This window comes from Scyliorhinus torazame, chromosome 7, assembly GCF_047496885.1.
Source record: "Scyliorhinus torazame isolate Kashiwa2021f chromosome 7, sScyTor2.1, whole genome shotgun sequence".
NCBI lineage: Eukaryota > Metazoa > Chordata > Chondrichthyes > Carcharhiniformes > Scyliorhinidae > Scyliorhinus > Scyliorhinus torazame.
This window is the reverse complement of record NC_092713.1, coordinates 287752300-287769173: the sequence shown is the minus strand read 5'-3', so window position 1 is coordinate 287769173 and position 16874 is coordinate 287752300. Positions and strand designations below refer to the sequence as shown.

The following is a 16874-nucleotide window of genomic DNA, read 5'->3' as shown; positions in this document are numbered from 1 at the left end:
TCTCCATGCCAATTCAGTGCTCACCCACGTGAAAATCTTGATTTTAATTTGTTTCCTATCAGAGGTGGGTTTGAGACTCGAAAGTCAACCTGGCTCCTGTTTTCTGTTTGCATGGAAAATAGTTCAGTCCATTCAAGCTTGTGATGTTTCATCACGATTGGTTCTTATGCAAATTACCTTAAATTGGCATCTGCTTCTCTACCCTTTTGTCAGTAGAAACAGTTTCTCCCTTTCTACTCTTGCCCCCTTGTAATTTTGAACATCTCTATGTCAAATCTCCTGTCAAACTTCTCTTCCCAAAGAGGAACAGCCCTTATTTCTCCAACTATCTTTGCAACTGGAGTCCTTCATCCCTGAACCAATATAGGCAAAGTGCCACTGATTTTAACCCCTTTATTCCTTTATTCTCCACCATGTTTCATTTAATCAATTCATCTCTCCTAATGATATAAGATTATTTTACTTGATTCAACATACATTTTCCTTTCTTTAACAACTGACATTATTGTTTCTATTTAAACTTTTCTGGAGCATGAGCAGATGCTTCCTGACTGCAACATCACAAAAAAACCAAGGAGGCAACAAAAATGGCAGATTTCTTAAAAATTGACATTTTGATGGGCAATTTTTTGAGTATTGTTATTCATTAAATAGAAGACTCTTTAAAAAGGAAGTACTTGACCATGGACTTTCTTTCCTTTCAACACATACATATGAAAGTTGACATGGCTTACAAATATGAAAAATGACTTGCAGAAACTGGAAAGCATAGTTACCTATATAATTCTTGTTGCAAAGTTAGAGCTCACAACTGTGTTGGAAAACATCACACTGCTGCTTCATGATGTGCCAGAATTAAATCACTGCAATAAATATTTATTTTGCATTGCAAATTCCCGCTCCTGTATTTCACGCTCCTCGCCAGCAGGTTTTTAGGTATGGGTGGGGTGGAAATTGCCCGCTTGCCATGGTTTCACAGTAATTTTACGTGGGGGTGAGCAAGACCAAAGCCTGCCCTTGACCCAATTGAAGCCCTTTGTTGGCCAATAATTAGCCACACAAGGACTATTTCCCACCTAGCCTCAGCTTTTAGCCTGGCGGGAGGATCTTTCTACATGGAAGGAATTAACAGACTTCGGCGGGAAACGTTGGGGGGGAAGGGGGGGGGGGTGAACGAAGGAACACCTCCATCAGAAGATCCCTTCTGACTTTGGCTGCTCCATCCTTGAGGTCTGGTGGCCACTGTATCACCCCCTTCCTGGCCTCTCCCCACAATTCGAAAAGCCGACTTTCCACACCCTCCAGCCCTTCCCAGGCACCCACAGAAATTCCCCGGCCATCCAATCCTGGGATCAAGGCTCTGACATGTTGAAGCACTTCCTCTTCTGTCCACTGCAGCCCCTGTCCTATCACATTGGCCGGCAGTTCTCGAAGGCGGGGTTTCCTCCTGAGTGAGGAGCAAAGGTTCCACATGCAGCCGATTGCGTTCAGTTGAGCATGAAATCGAGAAGGGGCAGTAAGAATTGGCAGACTCATTGCATGGCAGGAAGGGAAACCCCGCCATGCGGAAACGTCAGGCCCAATGGTTTTGCAGAAAGATCACAAACATAATCATAAAAGATCATGGGGACGATTCTCTGGCTGTGTTGTGCCTACCACACATCCCTCTATCCTGGTAGGATAGCAGAAGAGTCGCAAACCCTAACCCTAATTTGCACCCGTGTCTACAATGGGAAATCCCATTGACAAGGAGTATAGCATCCTGCCGCCAGCGAACGGAGAAACAAGCGGCTGGGAGATCGGAGAATCCAGCCCTTTATTTGGTTGATTTTGGAAAAATACACCATTGCCACATACAATACAATAGGATATGCTCCAGATAGTTTCAGGAACAATAACACATTGTTTTAGAATAGTTGTGAATGGCGTGCTATGGAATATTTCATCATGGTTCCTCCATTAAAGAGGGAGCACTGAACAATATATGTTGTCAGACTGTGTTACAGATAAAATGCTTTGTGCGGTTAATCTATTGGAAGTTGTTACCTTGCATGGCCTTGTCAGCAATATCCACAACGCGTGAACAAATAAGAAAAAAACAATCTTTTGTATGGTTGTTGCTGAAAGAGCTATAATTGAGCTTTGTTATGTTGGAGATTGTCAAGTGCTACTTCTAAGAGTGCTGCTTCTAAGCGTTCTGCTTCTACTTCGACTTTAGTTGTCTCGGCATCACGGGCTAATATCTGTATTCCGCATTTCTGGAAATGAAAGCAACCGCCCACATGCATTCACGTTGCCATCACACAGGACAATAACAGTTTGAATTTGCCACCACCTGGCATCGAATTACTTAAGAGAAACAACAAATGACTTTTTTGGATGCTTTATTACACAAAGGATATCGAAGCTGTCGGGAAGATGCAAAATATATTCACTAATGTCAGGGTTGATAGGATTTGGATTTGCTGAAAGTCTTTATAAACTGGTTATATTTCACTGGAACAAGAAAAGTATATCAAAGAAATGTTGACACTCATGAATGGTTTGGAGAGGGTGAATCAATAACCAGGGGGCTTAAATGTTAAGATCATCATTAAAGGCATAAAGTGAAGATGGAAGAACTGTTTTTACCAAAGGATTATTAGAATATGGTATGCATTACCACAAATAGTTCACGAAGGCTCATCAATTGTGATAATAAAAGGCGATTAGATTAAAAACTAAAACAACTGGCTTGGCCATAGAAGACAGAGGGTAGCAGTGGATGGTAGCATTTTTCTGAATGGAGGTCTGTAACTAGTGGTGTTCCACAGGGATCAGTACTGTGACGTCAGCTCTTTGTAATATATATAAATGACTTGGCAGAAAACGTAGCGGGTCTGATTAGCAAGTTTGCGGATGATACCAAGATTGCAGGAGTTGCGGATAGTCATGAAGTCAAGAAGATTGTCAGAGAATACAGCAGGTTATTTAAAACAGAGATGAGGAGGGATTTCTTCAGTCAGAGGGTGGTGAATCTGTGGAACACTTTGCCGCAGAAGGCTGTGGAGGCCAAATCACTGAGTGTCTTTAAGACATAGATAGATAGGTTCTTGATTAATAAGGGGATCAGGGGTTATGGGGAGAAGGCAGGAGAATGGGGATGAGAAAAATATCAGCTATGATTGAATGGCGGAGCAGACTCGATGGGCCGAGTGGCCTAATTCTGCTCCTTTGTCTTATGGTCTTATGATATAGATAGGCTGTAAAATTGGGCAGAGAAATGGCAGATGGAATTTAACCCGGACAAATCCAAGGTGATGCACTTTGGTAGATCAAATTAAGATGGGAGCTATAAAATAAATCGCAGAACCATCAGGAACATAGAGTCACAGAGAGATCCGGGCGTGCAGGTCCACAGATCCTTAAAAGTGGCAGCACAGGTGGAAATGGTGGTAAAGAAAGCAAATGGCATGCTTGCCTTCATAGGACGGGGTATCGAGTATAAAAGCTCGAGAATTATGTTACAATTATATAGTAGGTTAGATAGGCTACATTTGGAATACTGTGTCCAATTCTGGTCACCGCACTACCAGAAGGATGTGGAGGCTTTGGAGAGAGTACAGAAAAGGTTTACCAGGATGTTGCCTGGTATGGAGGGCATTAGCTATGAGAAGAGATTGAATTAACTGGGATTGTTCTCCCGAGAGAAATGGAGGATGAGGGGCGCCCTGATAGAAGTTTATAAAATGATTAAGGGTATAGATAGGGTAAAAAGTTGGAGGCTTTTTCCCAGAGCGGAAATGGCAATTACAACAGGGCACAAGTTCAAGGTGAGGGGTGAAAGGTTCAGTGGAGATGTGTGGGGGAAGATTTTTACACAGAGGGTGATGGTGGCCTGGAATGCACTGCCAAGTGAGGTGGCTGAGGCAGATACGTTCGCGACCTTTAAGACTTATCTGCAGAGGCACATGAACAGACAGGGTATAGAAGGATACAGGCGGTTGGTCTACATAGATCACGTGATCAGTGCAGGCTTGGAGGGCCAAATGGCCTGTTCCTGTGCTGTATTCGTCTTTGTTCTTTGTTCTAAAAGGGAATTAGATTAAAAACTTGAAGGAATTGAAAGGTACAAAAATGTAAAACTACCGCAAACGTGATGGGCTCAATGACACCCTAACCAAAATGTCTTTGATTCTGTGACATAGACCTGGAATTTCTTTGGATCTGTTCCTGCTTTGGTACTGTGATGAGTGAAGTGTAGGAAGTGTGATGGGAACTACATTGGGATTCATTGATCGGATAATTTTGAAGGACATTTTCACACTGCTTTAACCCAGGATTGTCCTGCGCGTACTTAATGCCAATAGTGGGCAAAAGAGAGAAACACATTTTCCATTACCCAACACTGACCTCATTCATCTTGAAGAGTCCGAAATGTTGAAAATTTTATTATACAGCTCTTTCAAGTGATTGAATTTTATGCCTTTCATTCCTCTTGTGATGCTTTTCTTTGAGCCATGATAGTTAGCAAATACAGGAGGTCCGTTAGTGTAAGTGCTGTGAGCATAGTTTCCAGTGCATTAGCTGGACTCCTGCTTGCAGAGGCTCAGCAGCACAGTTGTTAATGGCTCATAGGTGCATCAATGAAACTGTTTCACAACCACTCAAAGCTGTCGACATAGTCTCCGCGCAAGGTGAGTGATGAGAACGATCCATTAATAGAACCACAATTACACAAAAAATAGAAGAAAGGTTAGTAATAGGGGGAACATTGACTTTCAAGTAGACAGTGGGAGACCTGTAAGTACGCACATGACATTAGAGGGCATGACTGGTTGGCTGTGGTCCGTGTCCGGTTTCACTGCCTGAAGCCACGCGGTCCAGAAGAGTTCTAATCATCTCAGAACTGTCAGAGGCATAAGTGAGTCACCATTTTGATAACATTGTCAAGAATTATTTTGTAACGTTGTCTCTCATTCTCATTGCAGCCAAAGAAGAATCAGAGGAAAGCATTAAGAGCCCAAGGTAATACATTGTTTCCAGTTGCAATCTCACAGATCTGTTTAATTTTCAGTAAATGTCACCTATTTTCAAGGAACCATTTGTCGAGTTATATTCACAGATATTTAAGATCAAGTCACCTGCCATCCCTTCTGGAAGGATGGGATGTGCTGCCTGGGAAAAGGGGGAAAATTGGAATAAACGGTCTAAAAAGAAAGAGACAATTTATTTTTTAAAGTACTGACAGCAAATATGAAACACCCGTGCTGAACAATCTATGCCAAAGGTTGCAGCAAAAAAGCCAATCAGGTTCATGATGGAACAAAAGACAGAAAGTCAATTAATTGAAAAGATGACAGCCATACACTTTAATTGACTGAAGAAATCCCTTATTGCAGGATAGAAGTTGCTCTATGGTTGACGAGAAACACAGTGAGCAAGAACAAATATTCCTATTCAGGGAAAAAAATTGATATACTTTAAAACTTCTCCCCACCTCCGGCATTTTCTGGTCTCCTTCTGCCTGACGAGAGACCATGAGAGATAGAAAGGTAACCAATTACAATTTGTGTACCAAAACTGCCCTTGTGAGAGAAATCCTTTAATGATCCTTCCCTTTGATTTCACCAGTCCTTCAGAAAGTCGAAAGCATCTGTTGAATCTCATCTCACACTGTTGTGTTTGAAATCAGGAACTGACCAGAATAGAAACTGAATCTACATGTGATTGCTCAGTGTGGGTCTGTGGAACAGTTCTGCCTGTGCCACGCATTTTAATGTTTGCTTCGAACAAAACTTTTGTTCTGCTGCCAGCCAGGCCTTTTGTAACGTGTTAACGAGGATTACATGTTGAATAAATGGACGCTGCCAGCTCTGGCTATCTGGCGCGGGTTGTAATTGTGGAAATCGGACTCCCAGGAGAGCAATGTAGAGAATGGGTTAACACCAGGGATATCTGGTACTGATGCAGATACTGATGGAACCGTGATGCAATGTCACATGATTAAGAGGCAGCTTGAGAAGCTGAAGTACAATCTCGTGGGAAGTACTGAGATGTTCGTAGATCTGTAAATAAACTAAGGTGATTTTTACTGGTAACTGTCTATGGCAGCATTCATCGGGGATCCGGCAAACCCTAAAGAAACTCCATCTAGGCCTTAAACCCAGGACGAACCAAGCAATAATTGAGAAAGAAAACAGAGCAGCTTCAAAAGCTCCCTTAAGCTGACCCAGCAAAGCCTCTCATTGAGCAGATTTCTCACATTGCACCATTGTGTCATTCTTTTTATGTTTCCTCCATGACATCTCTGAATGAGATTGCCAATGTAGTTGTAAATTAGAGATTGTTTTATGCACTGGGCAGTGTCTGATCAATATCATTCCATTCATTTCAACCGCAGGAACAGAAGTGTCTCCTGATTTACTACTCTGGCATGACTGGAGAACAAAACTTTGGCTTGATAATTTTTCAATAGAACATCAAAAGATTTACCGCTCTCTTCTCCGCCATTTTTATTAAAGTAACATTATTGAATCTAGAGCATTAGCCGGTGAATATCTGGATCCATGCTGCTTATGTTTACGATATTTTGGGAACTGCGCCTTACTATCTGCTCTTCAAGTTTGAAATGACATTCAGAAAATTACCAAGAATTTGTAGGTGATTATAAATGGCAGAGAGTAGCTCTAAATACAGAGCAAAGCCTTATGTTTGTAAAACAGATGCAATGGGCTGAATCACATGCTCCAGGGGGGTTGATTGGCAGGCAGATAGGCTCTAAAATTGGGCAAACCCCAGGGCGCTACCTCACCTACTCCCTCTACACTGACGCTTGTCACAATTTTAAGAATGGGGGAGGAGTCAGGAAACCACCTGCCTGTTGACAAATTGAGGCCCTTAAATAGCCAATTAATTTAATGGCCGCTTAATGAACTCTTCTCACCCCCACAATGTTTCCAGTAGCTGACGGAGGCCCAGGCCAAATGGGAAACCCATCAGCTTTCACTGTTCAGGAGGATGTGGGCAAGAGAAGGATGGGTACCTTGACTACAGAGCCCATAAGTGACCTTCTCCCCCATGGTCTTCCTCCATATTTCCCCCTCCACCTCTTGTCCAAGTTGGCCCTCCAGTTCCGGGCTGCCACCCTGCTTCTGACCACCACCATTCCCCCCCCCCACCCGCCCTCACTTACCTCAGTGTCTGACTCCAGCGCCAATCCCTGTTGAGGGCTTATTTGCTTAGCTAGCAGACTTTGAAAATGATATTTGCTCCCCAGATGAGGTCAGAGGTCTCACATTGAGCCTATTAAATGCTCACCAGTGGAAGGGAGAGGCGGGGACTCCGGCCAAGCATAAAATTCCACCTAATGTTCACAGGGCAGGAGCCACTTACTTTCAAAACTCATGGCCCATATATGCTCTGTGCTCACAGAGATCTGCAATAGATCAAAATGCAGCGCTTCAGTCATCTTTCTATTCCTCACTCCTGCGTGAAATGTTCTTGAATATTCATTCTGCTGGAATAACTTGTATCTAGGAAAGCAGCAACAAAGAGTGGAAATTGAATCATCTACAGTGAGAATGCAGCTCTTTTAATTTGATACATATGGCAGATCATTAGTGGAATTGAACTACGGGTAATCCTGACGAATGTGATATAAAATAGTTACTTTAGAGATATTAGTTAATGTAATGTAGAAATAAGCCACTTTGATTCTGGCAAGTAGAGATAAAGGATTTTAGACCGCATGGAAAAAGCAGGAAAAGGTGTGTCTATGAGAGTGATGCTGCATTGATAGGGGCCGGAGAAAGGGATTGGAAGTGAGCCAATCAGAATAGATCAAACAAGTCAGGAGGGACATAAGATGACCTATGGGTGTCGAGTATGTGAAACTTGATGCCATTTGAATGTATGAGTACTGATCTCTTTGTCTGGGACCTTCACTTAGTTCCCGGGGCTGCAGAAAGCAACATGTTATCTGTATCACTGTGGACTAGGTAGCTTGCAAGCTGAATAAAATAGCTTCTTTTTACTTGCAAATCCATCTCGACTTTTATTGAGGCCAGACTGACGGAGAAAGAAATTTGGGATTCAACAATCCCACTATGAAAATGTCAAGTTCCAGCATTCTGCTTATTTACATTTTCATCACATTGGTGAGGATGTTGCATTGATTCAATATTGTGACTAATTCTTATCACACTGTCACATGACTCGCAGGAGGCAATTATTTTGCAGTATTAAAGCAGAATTAAAAGCCAGGGATTGAGTATATTGGAACTTTATTAAATGGCTGGAGACTCACTGATGAGCCAAACACATTTTTAACCCGGAGTGTGCTGGCATCTGCTGCATGTCCTTAAGCGCAGGCAATGTGCCATCTGTGAGAAACATTTTAACGACATGTTGAGTGTGTAGTGCTTTCAGCGAAATTTTTTCTGACACCACCGTATAAAAATAATAATTTGGTTGCAGAAGAAAAATGCACAGCAATACATTTGCAGCCCACTTGACTGAACATCTCTTATCAAACTAAATTATTCACTGATGAATTTAAATTCTTACTTTATTAAATTATAAATATAATATGATTTCATTTCATGATTAAATATTTTATCTGATACATACTTTTTTAAAGCTGACTTGATTAATACACTTGTTAGGACGTTGGTTCCTCTTGAGCGTCAGAGGATTTTGTTCTCTGAATCAAATTAAATAAAGATGAGGATTTTCTCGTGATTTAGCAAAATGATGAATCTGTTGGTTAAAGAGTAACAACAAACAATGATCTTTAGAATAACTTAGCAGATTGAAATTGCTTTCATTCCCACAACAAGCTTAATAAAACAAATTGGAAGCTATATCACCTCCATGTCAGCACTGTGTACACACAGGGGTTGGCTAAAGTGGGCTCGTGCAGCTGGTGTGGGCTGGCAAGGAGTGAATTGTGGCAATGCTGTCAGAAATTAGGGGCCAAGATTTCAGGCATCCCTGAGGCAAGGTGGCGGAGGACGTGGTGGGTGTCCGAAAGTATTGGCCAGCCTGGCATTCCTAGAACTGTTCACCATGGTGCTACAGGGACAGTAGTCCCATTCATCTCCCAATTAAAATAGTTAGTCAGCTCGCTCGGAGCATATTGGAGGTAGAGGCTGGAATGTTGATGGGGCACAGGGGTCACAAGCACTGCCTATTGCTGACCAACTGTAGGAACATGGATGCAGAGGGGAAAACCAGTTATGACTGCCCCAAGGGATCCCCTTCGAGGTCAAACAGGGAAAAGTGTATTCAGCATTTGGAAAAGGAGTGTCAGAGAAACATAGAAAATAGGAGCAGGGGTAGACCATTCCAGCCTTCGAGTCTGCTCCGCCATTCATTATGATTATGGCTGATCATCTAACTCAGTAACCTGGGGCGGGATTCTCCCCTACCCGGCGGGGCGGGGTTTCGGCGTAATGGAGTGGCGGAAACCTTGAGGGCTAGGCCGGCTGGCGCCGAAAGGTCTTCGCCGGGCGACGCATGCTGCTGACGTCATCTCCGCGCATGCGCAGGGGAGGGGGTCTCTTCCGCCTCCGCCATAGTGAAGACCATGGTGAAGGCGGAAGAAAAAGAGTGTCCCCACAGCACAGACCCGCCCGCGGATCGGTGGGCCCCGATCGTGGTCCAGGCCACCGTGGGGGCACCCCCTGGGGCCAGATCCCCCCCCCCAGGACCCCGGAGCCCGCCTGCGCCGCCTTGTCCCATCGTTCAAAAGGTGGTTTAACCCACGCAGGAGGGAGAGGGTTGACAGCGGCGGGACTTCGGCCCATTGCGGGCTGGAGAATCGCTGGGGGGGTGCCACCGACCGGCGCGGCACGATTCCCTCCCCCCACCGACCGGCGCGGCAAGATTCCCGCCCCCGCCGAATCTCTGGTGGCGGAGAATTCGGGACATGGCGGGGGCGGAATTCACACAAGCCCCCGGCGATTCTCCGACCTGGTGGGGGGTCGGATAATCACGCCCCTGTTCCGGCTTTCCCCAATTTGTTTGACCCCTTCAGTCCGAAGAAACTATATCTAGCTCCTTCTTGGAAACATACAGGGTGGGATTCTCTGTCCTGCTGCACCCGTTTTCTGGTGAGGCACGCCCCCGCCAGCAATGGGATCCACCACCCTGCCAACCAGCCAATGGGGTTTCCCATTGTGGGCACCCCCAAGCCCACATTCCCAAATTCCCGGGCATGAGTGCGCTGCCGGCGAAACGGAGGATCCCGCCACAATGTTTTGGCCTCAACTGCTTTCCGTGGTAGCGAATTCCACAGGCTTACCACTCTCTAGGTGAAGAAATTTCTCCTCATCTCAGTCCTAAATTCATAGAATTCATAGAATTTACAGTGCAGAAGGAGGCCATTCGGCCCATCGAGTCTGCACCGGCTCTTGGAAAGAGCAACCTACCCAAGGTCCACATCTCCACCCTATCCCCATAACCCAGCAACCCCACCCAACACTATGGGCAACTTTGGACACTAAGGGCAATTTAGCATGGTCAATCCACCTAACCTGCACATCTTTGGACTGTGGGAGGAAACCGGAGCACCCGGAGGAAACCCACGCACACACGGGGAGGATGTGCAGACTCCGCACAGACAGTGACCCAAGCCGGAATCGAACCTGGGACCCTGGAGCTGTGAAGCAATTGTGCTATCCACAATGCTACCGTGCTGCCCTTGGATAAACCTAATGCCCTCTCTATCTACTGTCCATTAGGAGCTACATATATTAGTGCTGGCTGGTCCTCAGAAGTGCTATGGCTGTGAGTCATTTTGAGGGGTGAGTAAATTCCATGAGCACACATCCCTCCCATCTTCCGTAGCAGCATGTGTCTTGAGTCTGCTGAGGTGGTGTGTCTGTTGGGATTTGCAAGCCCTGAGTCCTCTCTGGACTGTTGAAGGTTTCACTCTCCTTCTTTGAACCAATGAGATTATTTAACCCTTTGCAGCATCAAATCCATCTTCTATTCATTTTGCTTTCAGCCTCTGACAGTGGCACAAATTTGCTTCCTGGCCTCTTTCGATTAGCTTGCCTCCTCCTGCAAAGACTTCCACCAATTAAATATTGGGAAGACTGAAGCCGTTGTTTGCATTCCCTGCCAAAAATTCTGCTCCCTTGCCACTGACTCCTCTACCTGACACCTGTGTGAGGCTGAAGCAGAATATTCACAGCTCTGCTCTCATATTTGATTCGAAGATGAGCTTCAAGCATCCGGTCCTAGGAAACGAGGCATGGCAGATGGAGAATATCAGAGGGGAGGGGAGCCGTTGGGAAGTAGTGATTCAACATTACGTTGGAAAACAATAAAAATCATTCACGGATTAAGATCCCAGACTGGAAATGGACAAATTTTGGGGGTCTAAAAGTTGAACTGGAACAGGTTGATTGGAAATGCATTTTAGTGGATAAAACAATGGATGACAAATGGGAGTCTTTCAAAGGAGAGATGAATAGGGTGCAAGCTAGGTACATAGAACATAGAACATAGAAAATACAGCACAGAACAGGCCCTTCGGCCCACGATATTGTGCCGAACCTTTGTCCTAGATTAATCATCGATTATCATTGAATTTACAGCGCAGAAGGAGGCCATTCGGCCCTTTGAGTCTGCACCGGCTCTTGGAAAGAGCACACGACCCAAACTCAACACCTCCACGCAACACCAAGGGCAATTTTGGACACTAAGGGCAATTTATCATGGCCAATCCACCTAACCTGCACAACTTTGGACTGTGGGAGGAAACCGGAGCACCCGGAGGAAACCCACGCAGACACGGGGAGGACGTGCAGACTCCGCACAGACAGTGACCCAAGCCGGAATCGAACCTGGGACCCTGGAGCTGTGAAGCAATTGTGCTGTCCACAATGCTACCGTGCTGCCCTTAAGAACAAATAAAGCTACACTATATCATTTTACCGTAATCCATGTACCTATCCAATAGCTGCTTGAAGGTCCCTAATGTTTCCGACTCAACTACTTCCACAGGCAGTGCATTCCATGCCCCCACTACTCTCTGGGTAGAGAACCTACCTCTGATATCCCTCCGATATCTTCCACCTTTCACCTTAAATTTATGTCCCCTTGTAATGGTTTGTTCCACCCGGGGAAAAAGTCTCTGACTGTCTACGCTATCTATTCCCCTGATCATCTTATAAACCTCTATCAAGTCGCCCCTCATCCTTCTCCGTTCTAATGCGAAAAGGCCTAGCACCCTCAACCTTTCCTCATAAGACCTACTCTCCATTCCAGGCAACATCCTGGTAAATCTTCTTTGCACCTTTTCCAAAGCTTCCACATCCTTCCTAAAATGGGGCGACCAGAACTGTACACAGTACTCCAAATGTGGCCTTACCAAAGTTTTGTACAGCTGCATCATCACCTCACGGCTCTTAAATTCAATCCCTCAGCTAATGAACGCGAGCACATCATAGGCCTTCATCACAGCTCTATCCACTTGAGTGGCAACTTTCAAAGACGTATGAACATAGACCCCAAGATCTCTCTGCTCCTCCACATTGCCAAGAACTTTACCGTTAACCCTGTATTCCGCATTCATATTTGTCCTTCCAAAATGGACAACCTCACACTTTTCAGGGTTAAACTCCATCTGCCACTTCTCAGCCCAGCTCTGCATCCTATCTATGTCTCTTTGCAGCCGACAACAGCCCTCCTTACTATCCACGACTCCACCAATCTTCGTACTTACCCATGAGAAATAAAGACGGTGTATCCAAAGCTAGAATACCCTGGATGACTAAGGATATTGAAGATATAGTAAGGAAGAAAAAAGAGGCATATGATGCATGCTGGAATAATAATAGTATAGAAATCAGGAAGAGAGGTTAAGGTTGGAATAAGGAAGGCTAAGAGGAAGCATGAGGAATGGATTGCAGGCTATGCTAAAACAAATTGCAAAATAGTCTTCAAGCATATTAATAGTAAAAGATTAATGAAGGATAGAGTGGTGCCCATCAGGGACAAGCAGGTTAAACTGCTCACTGAAATGGAGGGTATGGCAGTGGTACTAAATGAGTACTTTGCTTCTGTCTTTACCAAGTTAGAAGATGATGACAATGACCCAGTTGAAAACGTGGGTGTTGAGCAGAAGCAGTAGAGTGATAGATAAAGAAAAGGTGCTAAAAAGGCTGGCAACCCTCCAGGGAAATTGCCAGGCCCTGTTGGGATGCATCCTAGATTGCCGAGAGAGGTAAGGAACATATTGCGGAGTCGTTGACAGAAATCTTCCAGGCCTCTCTGAACACAGATTAGCCCCGGGGGACTGGAGGATTTGGGGAGGCGGTGGCGTAGTGGTATTGCCACTGGACTGGTAAACCAGAAACACAGGGTTATGCTCTGGGGACCCAATTTCGAATCTCGTCACGGCAGATGGTGGAATTTGAATCCAATAAGCAATCTGGAATTAAAAATCTCACGATGACCATGAAACCATTGCCGATTGTCGTAAAACCCCATCTGGTTCACTACTGTCCTTTAGGGAAGGAAATCTGCCGTCCTTACCTGGTCTGGCCTACATGTGACTCCAGGCCCATAGCAATGTTGTAGACTATTAACTGCCCCCTCAAGGGCAATTAAGGATGGACAACAAATGTTGGCCAGCCAGCAATGCCCACATCCCGTGAACAAAAAAAACGTGACGCCATTGTTAAAGAAAGGGGCAATGGATAACCCAGGAAACTACAGACCTATCAGCTTGACATCAATAGTGGGAAAACTGATGGAGCCATAGTATGGGATGAGATAAATATACCCTTAGAGAAAAATAAGTTAATACTAGACAGTCAACATGGCTTTGTCAAGGGTAGGTCATGTCTGACAAATTTAATTGAGTTTTTTGACGAGGTGACAAAGGCAATAGATGAAGGTTGTGCTGTGGACGGCGTATATTTGGACTTTATAAGACCATAAGACATAGGAGCAGAATTAGGCCACTTGGCCCATCGAGTCTGCTCCGCCATTTAACCATGGCTGATATTTTCTCATCCCCATTCTCCTGCCATCTCCCCATAACCCCTGATCCCCTTATTAATCATGAACCTATCTATCGCTGTCTTAAAGACACTCCCTCCACAGCCTTCTACGGCAAAGAGTACCACAAATTCACCACCCTCTGGCTGAAGAAATTCCTCCTCATCTCTGTTTTAAAGGATTGTCCCTTTAGTCTGAGATGGTGTCCTCTGGTTCTAGTTTTTCCCACAAGTGGAAACATCCTCTCCACGTCCACTCTATCCAGGCCTCACAGTATCTTGTCAGTTTCAATAAGATCCCCTCTCATCCTTCTAAACTCCAACGAATACAGACCCAGAGTCCTCAAACGAAAGCATTTGATACAGTGCCACATGGCAGGTTGGTCAGCAAATTTAAAATGTTTGGATGGGTCCTTGGCAGCATGGATTAGAAGTTGGCTAAGAGACAGGAAACAGAAGGTAGGTATAGATGGTTCTCAGACTGGAGACAAGTTGAAAATGGTGTTCCCCAGGGCTCAGTGTTGGGACCCTTGCTTTTTTCTGATTCATTTGAATGATTTAGAAGTCAGTGTTGAGGACAAAATCTTGCAGATGATACTAAGCTAGGGAGAATAATGAAATGTGAGGGCTGAGCGACTTCAGAGGGACATTGACAGGTTTCCAAATGGGAAGACACCTGGCAGATGAACTTCACTGCAGCAAAATGTGCAACTCAATGGTACAACTTTGAGGGGAGTACAGGAGCAGAGGGATCTCAGGGTTCAAATGCATACTTCTCTGAAAGTGGCCAGGCAAGTTGAAACAGTTGTTTGGAAGGCTTATAGCATCCTTGGATTTATAAATAGAGGCATAGAATATAAAAGCAAGGAAGTGATGCTCCACCTCTACAAATCATTGGTCAGACCACATTTGGAGCATTGTGATCAGTTCTGGGCACCTTATTTAATGAAGGATGTTAAAACCCTGGATAGAGTGCACTGGAGATTTACTGGAATGATATCAGGAATTAGGAATTTTAGATACCAGGAAAGAATGGAGAAATTGGGCTTGTTCTTACGATAGAGAAGATTAAGAGATGACCTTATTGAGATGTTCACAATTTTGAACAATGTTGACAGGGTAAATAAGGATATTCTGTTTCCACTAGTTGGTACGTCAGTGACTCTGGGCCACAATTTGAAGATGGTCAGCAAGAGAGCTCGGAATGAAATGAGGAGAAACTTCGTTACTCAGAGAGTTGTTGGGGTTTGGAATGCAATGCCTGGGAGAGTGGGGGAGGTGGATTCCATAGGCGGTTTCAAAAGAGAGCAGGATACACATTTGAAAGTGATGAATTTAGAGGGCTACGGAGGTAGGGCTGGGAAATGGGAATAACTCTCTTGGGCGCCAGTGCAGACACGATGGGCCGAATGGCCTCCTTCTGTACTGTAAATAACAAACTAACAAACAAACTACATAGCCATGCCATTGCTAAGACCACCTATTTCCATCTCCATAACATCACCCAACTCTGCAAACTTTGGAAACTTGGAGTCATCCAAAACATAGCTGCCCATGTCCTAACTTGAACCATGTGCTGCTATGTGCTCACTGACCTACGCCTCAATTTTAAGATTCTCATCCTTGTTCTCAAATCCCCCCCCCCCCCCCTCCATTATCCCCCCCCCCACCCCCCCTCTCCACCCCTGGCCCCTGCCATGATCTGGCTCTTCCCTTTCTCTGCAATCTCCTCCAGCCCTACAGGCTGCGAGACATCTGGGCTTTCGTATTCAGGCTTCTTGGGACATTGCCGATTTCAATTGCTCCACCAGTGGTGGACATGCCTTCTGCAGCCTTGGGCCTAATCTCTGCAATTCCCTCACTAAACCTCTCCATCTCCACCTTGCTTTTCTCCTTCATCAAATTCCTTAAAACGTACCTCTTTGACCAACCTTTTCCTTGCATCTCCTCACGTTCTCGTCACATTTTGGTTTCATAATATCTGTGAAGCACCGCACGATATTTTATTACATCAAAGGCACCATACATACAAGTTGTGTTGTTGTCGACAGTGCAATTGTTCCTGTCTCAGCTATCGCTGTGCCGAAAACATCCCGCACTCCAATAACCCTCTGCTCATAGTGAAATGTCCTCTGACTGCCCTCCTCACCCTCTGTGATCAGTTTGAATATGACTTCCCTTCTCTGTCTCCCTAACCTGGCAAATATTTTGGATGGCTTCCTGAGGAATCAATAGGCCATTTATGCTATGCATCCCAGGACGGATTGACACTGTCCGTGGGATATATTTTGTTCCCCCAGCACAAGCAGCTCATCCCTCTCGTTAATAGGAATAGAATTCCTCTGTCAAAAAATGATAATTTTTAAGCTGACAGTGTTGAACTTTGCTCTTAACTTTCTGTCGACAAAAACAAAACCAAGGCAATGAGTGACATCAGGAAAAAACCAGTGCTGTTCAAGAACTTTGTTATTCTCCCAACAAATGGAAAGAGAAAAAGCCTGCTTTAACCAGTCTGCTTCATCTGTTTCATCGTTGAATGATTAATTATTTGATAACTGGGCAACAAACAGTTTACAATATCTTTGACAGTCGGATACAGCGGAGTTGGACTTTTCAAATGGTCTTTAATGCATGACGGATCATTTAATCTCCACAATAACACAAACTGCATTTCTTTATTTCAGTGTTTGTCAGAAAAGCTGAAAATGTGTGTAACCTGTCTCTCTGCCGAATGCATTGACAGAAATTGATCCTTGAGATCAACAGTGAAGAGCTTATGGGGGTGATTACCCGGTCGCATTGCACCCAACACAAATCCCACTATGTCGAGAGAATTGCAGGAGAGCCCCGAAATGGGATTTGTGTCAGGCGCAAATCAGT

At 44.7% G+C, this 16874-nt stretch overlaps 1 protein-coding gene across 2 annotated transcripts in view; it reads left to right on the top strand.

Moving 5' to 3' along the window:
- Positions 1-16874, top strand: part of LOC140427083 (teneurin-2-like) — a 3867843-nt gene that overhangs the window by 875399 nt on the left and 2975570 nt on the right. For both annotated transcript variants that reach the window (XM_072512582.1, XM_072512581.1), the window contains one exon: positions 4971-5007. The gene's annotated coding sequence lies outside the window, so the exon portion shown is untranslated. The remainder of the gene's footprint in view (positions 1-4970; positions 5008-16874) is intronic.